The following is an 11,253-nucleotide window of genomic DNA, read 5'->3' on the forward strand; positions in this document are numbered from 1 at the left end:
AATAAATGTTAAAAATATATATTAAAATAGAAATGTGGGTCATTTGTTTACTAAAATAATTATGAAAACTTTATCTTTGTTTATTACAGTTGAATTTTTGTAGTTTTTTTGATGTCACGAAAAAAAATCATAGTTTTATAAAAAATTATATAAAATACTGTTTTTATATATTGTTCTTTTTTTTGTACAGCTTACGAAGAATTGAGTGTTAAAATTATTATTTAATATAATCTTCATAACATGAGTAAATATAATATAGTATTAAATGAATAACAATTTGTGCATTTCATTTAAATACAAATACTTATACCATGTTCGCATGTTAAAACAGTGTGATTTCATTGGCTATTATTTTTTACTTACAAGATATACCTATACGAATTATAAATTCAAGTGTCTTTATAAAATTGATATGCGTTTCCATTATTTACGAACACTTTCTTTAGTATGACTCAATAATATCTTATCGCTTTAAGCTTAGAATATACAATTTATTATGTAAATAGTTTATTTGTTTTTCATCGGTAATCCTTAAATACTTTATGTACTTTTTAATAAAACGAAAATGTAGTTTTGTGACGAAAAAAATGATTTTTTAAAGTTTCTTATACATTTTAAATGACTCGTGAGAGAATTTCTTATTATACTTAACAATTAACATGGATTATTAAATTACATTTAAACGTTTTAAAATTAAATACATATATTATTAACGTAAATTCATATCCACATATTTATATATACGGACAAATTTAATAAAACGGTATATTATTCTTTCAAGCAATCCTTTCACAGCATGTAGCCCATGTTGTTATTCACATAACAAGGTTCATTATCGTTTATTTTATTTAATGTTTAAGTATGATTTTGTGGATAGTTGAATAATAGTATAGTGTTATTAGAACGATACTGAATTATTTATATGTATATATTTATATATACTTCTTTCACTTATTACACTTAACAGAGAATATCGCACTTACAGCAAATAGTGGTCGTTGACAACAGAACATTTTTTTTTTTTTTTTTGGACGGAAAATAATAAATATTCGGCAAGGAGAGATGGCTATAGTTAAGAAGCGTGTTCAACAACAATCATATTTTATTCTCACCAAAAGCCCATGGATACTCGCTAGGGACATGTCGGGATGAAGAGGGGGCAAACAAATGTAACGAACTTAAGTTGATGATATCGAATGACTTTTATCCACCATTGTTGGGGGAGCTGATATTATTTACAATGGTGTGTTCAAAATGGGTCCAATTTCTATGTACTTAAACAAAGATACCTCCTTTTACCGTACGTACTAAAACCTGTCCCAAATACCACTGAGCACTAAAATTTTGATAACAATGTTTAAAAGTTTTTCACTGTATATAATATATAAGTGTATATAATAAATCTGAGTTTTTGACTTTTTAAAATCTCCTACCAAACAATGCTTTGCTGTTGCAATTCATCAGAATAACTTAAACGTATACGAAAATGTCGTTATATTTATACACGTTTCATTTTATCGTCCAAAAAAACACTCTTCGTTGAATTCGAATAATTTATCAACATTTATTAAACTATTATAAAGCAAACATTTTCTGATTTCAATTATACCAAGACATAATTATTACAATTGTTTTTATGTGATAATAATTATCATGGATTTCATAAGTCCGAAAATACCATATTTTAATGAACTTAAAAACAATAGGAATAATTTAATCATTTTGCTCTATCAGTGTTATTTTAATTACCATCGAAAAAATAATAATTAACATATTTGCTGGTTTTAAATTTTTTTTTTTTTAAATAGTCTATAATTATTATCCTAAGTTTTATTGGAGATTACTTTTCCGACCAGTTTTTACGGCGATATATGATTACAATAATTTTATACAACGTGACATTTTCTCGTTTGGTGCGTTCACCATCTCCGTAATAGTTATAACATCATTGCACAGAGTGAGATGTACGCAAATTTTTGACTGGACAAGAATAAATGTTTATTTGAATCAAGTGAAATTTTTGAACGAACGCTTTTCCGTCCTGGCAATGAAAGTAAAAACGAACGATCATAACGCCCGCGACGCTGATGGCAGTACAATATATGCGTAGCCGATACGAGCACCATGACCTCCCGTGCAACCATTTTCGCTCGCGTCACATACTCGGCATATCGTATATGTTTATCGCAAACAACAACGGTGTATTGTTGTTGGTGTGCATACGTACAGTGTACATTTATACGTACTATTTTGCAATGATGTCATTTCAGTTTTTTCTCGAGTAGGTTTCTTATTATTTTGCCGACCCGAAGTTAGTTTTACGTCGACTGTCATACGAGTAGGGGGGGGGGAAAGAGTTTTGTGCAAAGAATAAAACAATTTGCGCTACAACAGTCTGTAAACTATTGAACTGACTACTCATTTTACCAACGTTTCGGTTATCGTGGGGGGGGGGGGGGCGGACGTCAAGCCAGTACTAAAATATAACGATACATGAGTACTATGTGCTCAGGTACTCGTATAGCGAACGTCTCACCCCGGACACGTTTGCGGTAACAGCGATGTATTTGATCAGTCGGCGGTTATTTTTAAAATTGCAAATTTTTCCGGTTCACAAAGTTTCAACAGATTTTTTATAAAAGACGTGTTCATATCTCGACGACTTCGGGTTAGCTTAGCTCTGGACCGTGGCGTACGCACGAGTTATCCCTCTACTTCCAAAATGACACCGCAGCCGCTACAACAGGCACATCGCGCCCTAGTCACCGCTGTCGCAGTCGAGTACGTGCCGTTGCGCTACACGCGAGCGGGCGCATAATTCACCATAAATTTACGGGCCGAGATTATGATGCCACGGCCGGGACGGCGATACGAGCCATTTGTGTCAGTCCGTCGGCTATAAATCACCCTCCGACCCGCGGTCCCGGTACCGCGTCCGCGCTCGCGTATATTTATAAACGCAATAATACCTATGGTGTCGCGGGCGCGTAACCGTACACGTGGGCCGAGTGCGCGTTCGAACGGCGACCGGCGGATACGGAAAGATGTCGCGCTGTACACGGTTATGATGTGATACGAACAAGGCGAAAACGTTGCGAACGAGATGTTACGCGCGTTCGGAAGGCGTTCCGTCGACACCGTACGCGTCGAAAACGTGTTGCCCTGCCGTGTAGTCCTCCTCGGGGCCGCGCCGCGTCGTCATCGTTTTCGGAATTGTTGTCGACGCGATTTTCGATATCGGTTAGCAACGTTGCCGTGCCCTCTCGAAAATACATTTCGATCGCTGTTGTTCGGAATCGGTTTCTTTTTTCGTTTGCTCGAGCCATACCGTTTTGCGTTCGCGCACGACCTGGTGTACACGTCGCCGTCGCGGACTCTTGACACGAGTAACGCGGGCTTCTATAAATCGCTTATATACATTTTTATTTTTTCGTTCGTTGCGAGGACGTGTCCCGCACATTCCGTTGCAGGTGCCGATTTTCAGTGTCTGCACACGTTTCCGAGAGAAAAAAAATGGTCGTCGCGGTGGCCGCGGTAAGTGAAGCGGAACGTTAACAGTTTTACACGCGGTCGCACGACGACCACGTAGCAACGTTACGGCAGTCACGTTGACGTCAAGCGGTCGCGTGTGCCGGCGCGTCGCGTAGGCAATTTAAGCGCGTCGACGCAGAGACGAACGTTACTTTGATTACCTCGATTACCACGGTCCCGGTAACCCGATTGCGGGATCTGTGTTGCGCGCGCGAACACGGTTTGGCTCGCCGTAATGGCCCCGGTGCGTACCGCGCACTTCGGCTCGGTTACCGCGGTCGCGTTTGACGCACAAGGTCGTATTCTGGGAACGGTACGGTACCGGAACGATGTCGGTCTCGAGGACCGTGCGAACAAAACGGTTCTTGAACGTTTTCGATTTAGCGTCACGCGAGGACTCTGATAAGTTTTCCATTAATCCGAACGACGTTTCGTCGAAAACATCGATCGATCGTTTCGCACCGTCGGCGAACACGATATTTTTTTGGACGTAAGACCTGACGGGTGGTTTGAAAAATATTCGAAAGAGCCTAACCCGCCGGGGATAGAAAGAAAACGATTCGGTTTTCTTATCGAACAGTAACGAGAATTTTTATATTTTACGTTTTGGACACCGTCTGAGAGAAACGTAAACGTTACATCGTTGCGAAATCAATTGAACCTATTGCGGATTCATCGGTGCACGTATACGGCAAGTTTATGGACATCAGAAGTTTCGAGTTATAAAACATATTTTATGACTAATAATTGTTTGGAATAAAACTTCAAAGTTTGTGTTATTGGAATTTCAATCCATCGAAATTTACGGTACCTATTTACTATTTCCATAAATATCAATTATAATGTGTAGCGTTTATATGCACTTAAATAGTTTCCGAACATGCGATAAAGAATGAAAAATTAGAAACGCATTAGAAATCGTTTATACGGGTTATAATGACAGATTAGATTTAATGATCTCAAATAAAAGGACCCATAAACTTCAGTGTAAAGTGTAGTAATTTTTTTAGTATTTATTTAAATTCTTATGAAGATCGTAGGTCGAATAAACGTATATTTTTGATGAGTTGAAAAAAATATTCTATCAATAAAATGATCGCGTAACATACGTATATACGTCACTCATTTAATTTTATTAAACGGAGTATTACTTGATATGTTATTATGGTATTTTTTTGGAAAAAACATTCAATAAACTAAAAAATTTGTAATTTTTTAAAAAGTCATGCAGTTATTCAAGAAGGTATTAATTTTTAATAATATTACAAAGTTTACATTTAATTTTAAAATTATACATATTATGTACAGTTTTTCTTAACTGTTTTTTTAAATTTTTATCGTAATAACTATCGATGATTATGAACAATTTTTCCAAATCCCTTGAACGTCATTATAAATTTTTTCTTATACTGTACCCACCTATATGTATATGTATGTAAGTATAAATGAAAACAATTATTAATGGACATCAAGTAAAATAAACTAGAAAAATGTTATTGTAATACTGGGAGTATCTGTATTTATATTAATATACCATTTTTATTGGTTATTTTTTTTTCGATTAATATCTGTCAACGCCGTGACGGCTCTTACGGCTGTGGCAGTAAACCGCCAAGACTCGCGTTTGGTTGCGGGATAGGTGTATTGAAGACCGATCGTACGATTCAACGTTAATGATTGAAAAACAACAAGGCATACAATGGATGCACGTTGCGCTCAATAATTATAATAATAATAAAATAATATACAAATATTGAATTTATGAGGCGCCCCAGAATAATAATAAATTAACAAATATTTATAACATAAATAACCAGAAGCTCGTTCGCTGATCACATACTTCTTACAATGTTAATAATAATAATTAACGATTTGACTATCACACGACGACGGAAATTATGGACATCGTTCTTGACACCATGAGATGGGAGTTGCAGACAAGTAATAATAAAACAGCAATCATAAGAATCGGGCAACAACACGAACGTACCCGCCGTTTTGAACAGCGACGGTGAAGGCGAACACACGATAATTAATTACGGCGAGAATGCACTTATGTCGAATGTAACGACGAAAACGATGAAAAGGCGTACTACACACGTTGATTAGCTAAAAAAAAAAAAAAACGCGACCGCAACTTAAAAAACGTACACAGGTCAAGGTGACACCACGACGCGAAGAAAGAAAGTAAAAGACAAAAAAAAAAAAAAAGAAGAATGAATTAAAAATGAAAAGTTGCCAGTCACCGCTGTACGCCCCCCCCATCGATGTCGTCGCGCACGACAATCGGTGAGACTCGAGACCGGACCTCGATGGCGGCAGCGGAGGGATCAGGATGAACCGATATCAAGCCTCCTTGGACACGCGAATCATGTGGCACGAGTGCCGGCGGTGCGAAGCATGTGCGGCTCGAACAATATCAAAAAAATATGATACAAAATATGACATCAATGGAAAAATGCATATTTCAAATTTGAAAGTAGCCCAACATTTTAAATACAAAATAATATTTTGAAAACAAATATTCTTATTTAAATAATTTTAATTCATGTGTACGTGATAAAATTATTTTTTATTATTATTTTATTAAAAAAAAATCTACAAGTATTTTGTCATTTAAACAAATAATAAATGAATATCAAATGTACAACAAATTTAGTATGAATAAAGTGTTTTGTTGAGCTTACAGTAATTCACCGATATAATTAATTAGTTATCTTTAGATAAATTGAAATAATTCCAATTATAAACATGGTTAAATTTGATTTTGCAACATGATATATACATCGCAGTAGTCAATCAAGGGGTAAAATTAAATAGTTGCACCAATCATATTTAATTAGTTATCGGTGGACCGAAATCAAAAATAATTGTCGATTTGATTTAGCCTACTTATCACGTAATGATGCTATTTTTCTTCTGTTTACTCAGTAATTATCAATCATTCGAAATATAATAGTATATAATATAATTTTATAGTACTTAAAATATGTATCCACAGTAGTCGATGTATATATTTATTTTTCTAAAAATATTAACAATTCAGGTTTATAGATCCATGAACTGTATTTTTTTAAATTTATTTGGTTATAAGCACTTATTCGATGAGAAAACACAAGTTTTATTAAAGAACATTGTATTTTTGTGTGTATTATATTAAAAACCATAAATCATATGCAATCAAGTAATAGAACCGTGTATAATTTTTGAAAAATAAGCCCAATACGAAATGGCCATTTTAAAATTGTACATAAATAAAAATGTATTTTTTTTTTTTTTGATTTTTTTACTAAAATATATATTATTATTTTTCTGTACTTATAAACAAGTGGTAAATTCAGTTTTAATACAAAACAAAAAAAAAACCATGATTCACCTAACTTTGTGAACACGGGATGGATCAAGAAATCAGTAAATACTCACGTGGATAATGTACGTGAAATAAAAATACACAGATCTCAAGACGTAAGTGTTCCTACGTGTACATATGTTACGATGCTATATATGTGACTAATAACAATTTATCTATTTACTCGACATCGCACCCTCGTATGTGTTATACGATCGATTCGAGTGATTCGACGGATAAAATAATCCAAAGGGTTCGTTATTGTGTTAAATTGTTTCGACGATACTATCGGTCGGGGTTTTTTTTTGTAGTAATAACTCAATTGTCAAATCGGGCGTGGGTGACAGGGCCGCGGTGGATTACAGCACGTGCGTGGGAGACTGCCAGACGCCGTGCCGCCGAGGAGAGAAAAACTTTGCAGTATCTCGACGGTACCTACATAATAAGCGCATACGCGTAACAATATTATTATTATCGAGTAAACGTCTCGTCACGCGATCCGAGCACCGTCACGGCGATTTGCGCGCAGAACGGTCTTTCGAGCAATGATTATTATTTCGCGCACGCGAAACACTGTTCGCGTCAAGACCGATACGTAGCCCATGGCTCGTGTTCGTTGTGCACTCGATAATATTGCTTGCGCTTGTTCGTACCTTCGCTGCACCCTAATAACCCCACGTACTCGTGTAAAACGTAATAATTGTAACGACAGAAATAGTTTTGGTTCCTCGAATCGCGTTGAAGAATAATTTTAAAAAATAAAATGCATTCGTTTAGTTTTTGATCGCGATATGGGTCCCGTGAAACGGAGTCACGGACGCGCAGTTGTTACATTTTCTTTACGGCGTTGAACAATACGTTATGCGCAATAACGTGCGACAAAAACGTCGCACGAAAATTCGACAAATTATAAGAATATTGAACGAAATAATAAAACCGTTCATAGGATGTCGATTTATTTTCAACTCATTCCTACAGTATAGTTTATGTTTTACGCTTACGGAAGAATTGGACGAGATTTGCATACGATTTTTAATTCTTATTATTTTTTTATTTATTTATTTATTTGATTTTTTTTTTTTTTTTTTGAATCCGGCCTTCGATTTGCCACCTAATACTTAAATCCGACATCGTAATAATATATTATGCGTACGGCCATCGTGATCGATCTGAACGCGTCAGTATCGACTGTCAAAACGTCGTGCGCGCGTTATTATAATATACGCTTTGAGATTGTAATGTATTATGAACGCTGCAGCGATGGCGCACGGTTATTGCGGTTACGCCGTGATGCCAGTGTACGCATAGTTTGTGTGGGCAAAGCGCACCAGTAAATACTCGTAGGAAAACGCGGTCACGTGCGAAAATTAACGAAACCGCGAGCGCTGCTATACATTATGTATTGTATTACATATATATATATATATATATACATTAGCACTCTGGTCCTACGAATAGACGGTCGTTTTGAAAAATTATTACACGTCCGTTCACGTAATGTGCAGCCTGTACCAGGATCAGTAGGGGGTCACCCACGAACAATTATTTTTTAATTCTGTAATCCCTTTTAACAGCAGTATTACACCATTGTTATTTTTTTCAAAATTTTTTTTTCAAACTATCGTTATATATTTCAAACGTTCAATGTTAAAAATTATAATTATGTTGGTCGTAATATGTTTACGGGTCATTCGAAATACAAATATTCCAAAGAGATTTATTCCGATTGTTGAACGTAACTGACCAATTTGTTACGTTGAATCTCAAAGTGTACAATTTCTTTAGTAATTAATTAAACAAAGAGTTTAATACTTATGCACTAATCCTTTATTAAACTCGAATTAACTCAAAACAATGCGAGTGTGATTTTTTTTTTTTTTGTTTTTATACAATTACACAAATACTATTGTTAAATAAAACTGACTCTACATTAAATCATCAAATATGTTTCATAAATATTGTTTTTTGCTTATTATATTTATTTCCACAAATACAAATTGAAAATTGAGCACAACCACAAAAATTAGGCCCTATACCTACCCTGATTCCACAAAGTATTATGAAAAATGTATCATTTATATATTTATATATAATACTTATATAGTTAAGCACATGTATATTTGCCTAGGCATAGGTAAAACTACGACGTTGATAAACGCATAGATTAATGTCAGAAATCTACACGAAAATTACATTAAACCTGTATTGACATAAATAATTTACAGTTTACGGTATTAAAATATGGATTTTTGAAAAGATTCGTTATTCAGGATTACAATTGTAGCGCGTTGTGACAATAATTTTCTCGGGGAAGTTTACTAATAATCCCATGAAATCCGATGAAAAAGACGATAAAATTCAGCTAGAGTGATTAAAATTAATATTACGGTTCTTAATTTTGAAACTTTAACAAGACAAATTACTATTACGGTCATTATCTCTCATCGTGAATCCCTGGAACGGGTGAATTGGTTGGAAGAATACTGCACCAACTCGATTCGGAGACCCGTTTCCGACACGAATGATAATCTTTCGTCGTTATCTCTACATCGATACGGTTTATGTAGTGTTATTTGATCTTCTCGGGGGTCAAACTTTTAGTCTAATCCTAACTCAAACTTAGGAAAACTTACCTTACGCAAACAGGCGATCCGATCGCAATATCAAAACGATTTCGCGTCGGCGACGGACGAGGGTTTCCGTCGCACCACTGCGGCTGCGGTTGTCGTAGTTTCTACGGAAATCACTACTTCTACGTTCGCCACTACTACTACTACCACCACTACGACTGCAACTACCACTACTGCTACCACTGTCACTAGGGCCACCACGTTTGATGCTGTGACTTCCGGCACAACCGTTCGCCACTGCTTTGTTCACCGTCGAACCGGCCGAACGACGTGGGCCGCAGCAGTGGCGCCGGCTGTCCATGGTCGCTGTGACGTGATGGTGACGCCGGAAAGTCAGATTTTCTCGCGCATGAATCCGCTCGCCACCGGAACACCACCGCTTCCTATCGCGTATCGACGGATTCCGTAAACACAAGAATAAATAAAAATAAGAAAACGCTTCGAGTGAAATCTCAACGTGATGCTCCGGTCATTTTCTACGGTGTGAGTGTGTGTGCACCCGCGACGCGGTTGTCGTTGTTACCGCGTACGCGTGGCTACAGCAACGACAACATCTGCACCGTTGCCGCAAGTAGTGCTACTATGCTGCGACCGCGTGCGCGGGCGACCACGTCTGCGTCGACTTCATTCGCGCTTTACGGCGATACTGGTGGCGGCGGCGGCGGCAGTGGTGGTGGTGATGCGAAGACCGGCGGCGGCCGTGGCGCTGAAGACGACTGGTGGTGATCTCGGCGGTGGTGCACGCGACCGCCACCGCCGTGACGGGCGACGGGAAGATCGACGAGTGACAGCAGCGAGCGAGAACGGGAGAAGCGCTGCCGAGCGGGAACGTAGTGAGCGAGAGCGGCTGCAGCGGCGACGAGGGCTAGCGAGAAAACTGTGCGGCGTCGCGGAGGGCCGTCGATTGTGTTCCGCGTATGAAAACCGACTGAATGATCGCATTTCCATCCAGCAGCGGTCCGGCGCGTTGAGATACCTCTCCGCTACCAACGCCACCGCCGCCGCCGCTACTACCGCTGCCGCCTCATCCACTTGCACTTCCGCTGACTCCACCCCCTAACCACTCACCCCCCTCCCCCCACAACCGGGTACGAACAACAGTCATCGTCGTCGTCGTCGTCGTCGTCGTTGGTAGCAGCACACCTGTAGAACTCCTAGATGATCGACGGAGCTCAGCGCGCACTTTCTCTCCCTTCCTTTGTTTCCTTTATTTCCTCTCTCTATCTCTCTGAATCCTATCCCGTCGTCACCGGCCGGGGCGGTAGGACGCAGTCGAGAATCGTCGACACTGACGAAGAAACTTTTTCGTTCGTAAACTATGTGCACGGGAGAGCAGACAGCTGGACGCCACCATTGCCGCTGTTGCCGCTACCGCTCGTAATGCAATCATATCCCTGTCGGTAACGGTTTTTGGCACGCGCTCAACCCGACCGCGCGATAACGACCCGATGAAAAAAAAAAAAAAAAAATTAATAGCAACCAGAGATTTCGTGTTCGGTTATCACCGCGACTGTTGGCCAGCGAGCCGTACGAAGTCGTCAGTTACGTTCCCGTGTTCCCATGCGAATAAAACCCCGGAGCCGGCATAAAACAATGTGAAATTTCATCGCAAAAGTATTCGCGGTGAACCCGCAGCAACAGCGATGTATGTGTCCGAACCCCGTGAGATGATGCGAGAACAAAGTTTTGGATTTCCAACGGTTTCTCATCGGGTCATACGACAATGCGATTTGTGGTTAACAA

The 11,253-nt window shown here is 38.4% G+C and overlaps 1 protein-coding gene across 6 annotated transcripts in view; it reads right to left on the bottom strand.

The window, feature by feature from the left end:
• Positions 1-9,825, bottom strand: part of LOC112693404 (potassium voltage-gated channel protein Shaker) — a 169,012-nt gene extending 159,187 nt beyond the window's left edge. For all 6 annotated transcript variants that reach the window (XR_003149472.1, XM_025568448.1, XM_025568447.1 and 3 more), the window contains exon 1: positions 9,514-9,825. The gene's annotated coding sequence lies outside the window, so the exon portion shown is untranslated. The remainder of the gene's footprint in view (positions 1-9,513) is intronic.
• Positions 9,826-11,253: the final 1,428 nt, after the last annotated feature.

Source organism: Sipha flava, unplaced genomic scaffold (assembly GCF_003268045.1).
Source record: "Sipha flava isolate LNK unplaced genomic scaffold, YSA_version1 86_pilon_pilon, whole genome shotgun sequence".
Taxonomy (NCBI): Eukaryota; Metazoa; Arthropoda; class Insecta; order Hemiptera; family Aphididae; genus Sipha; species Sipha flava.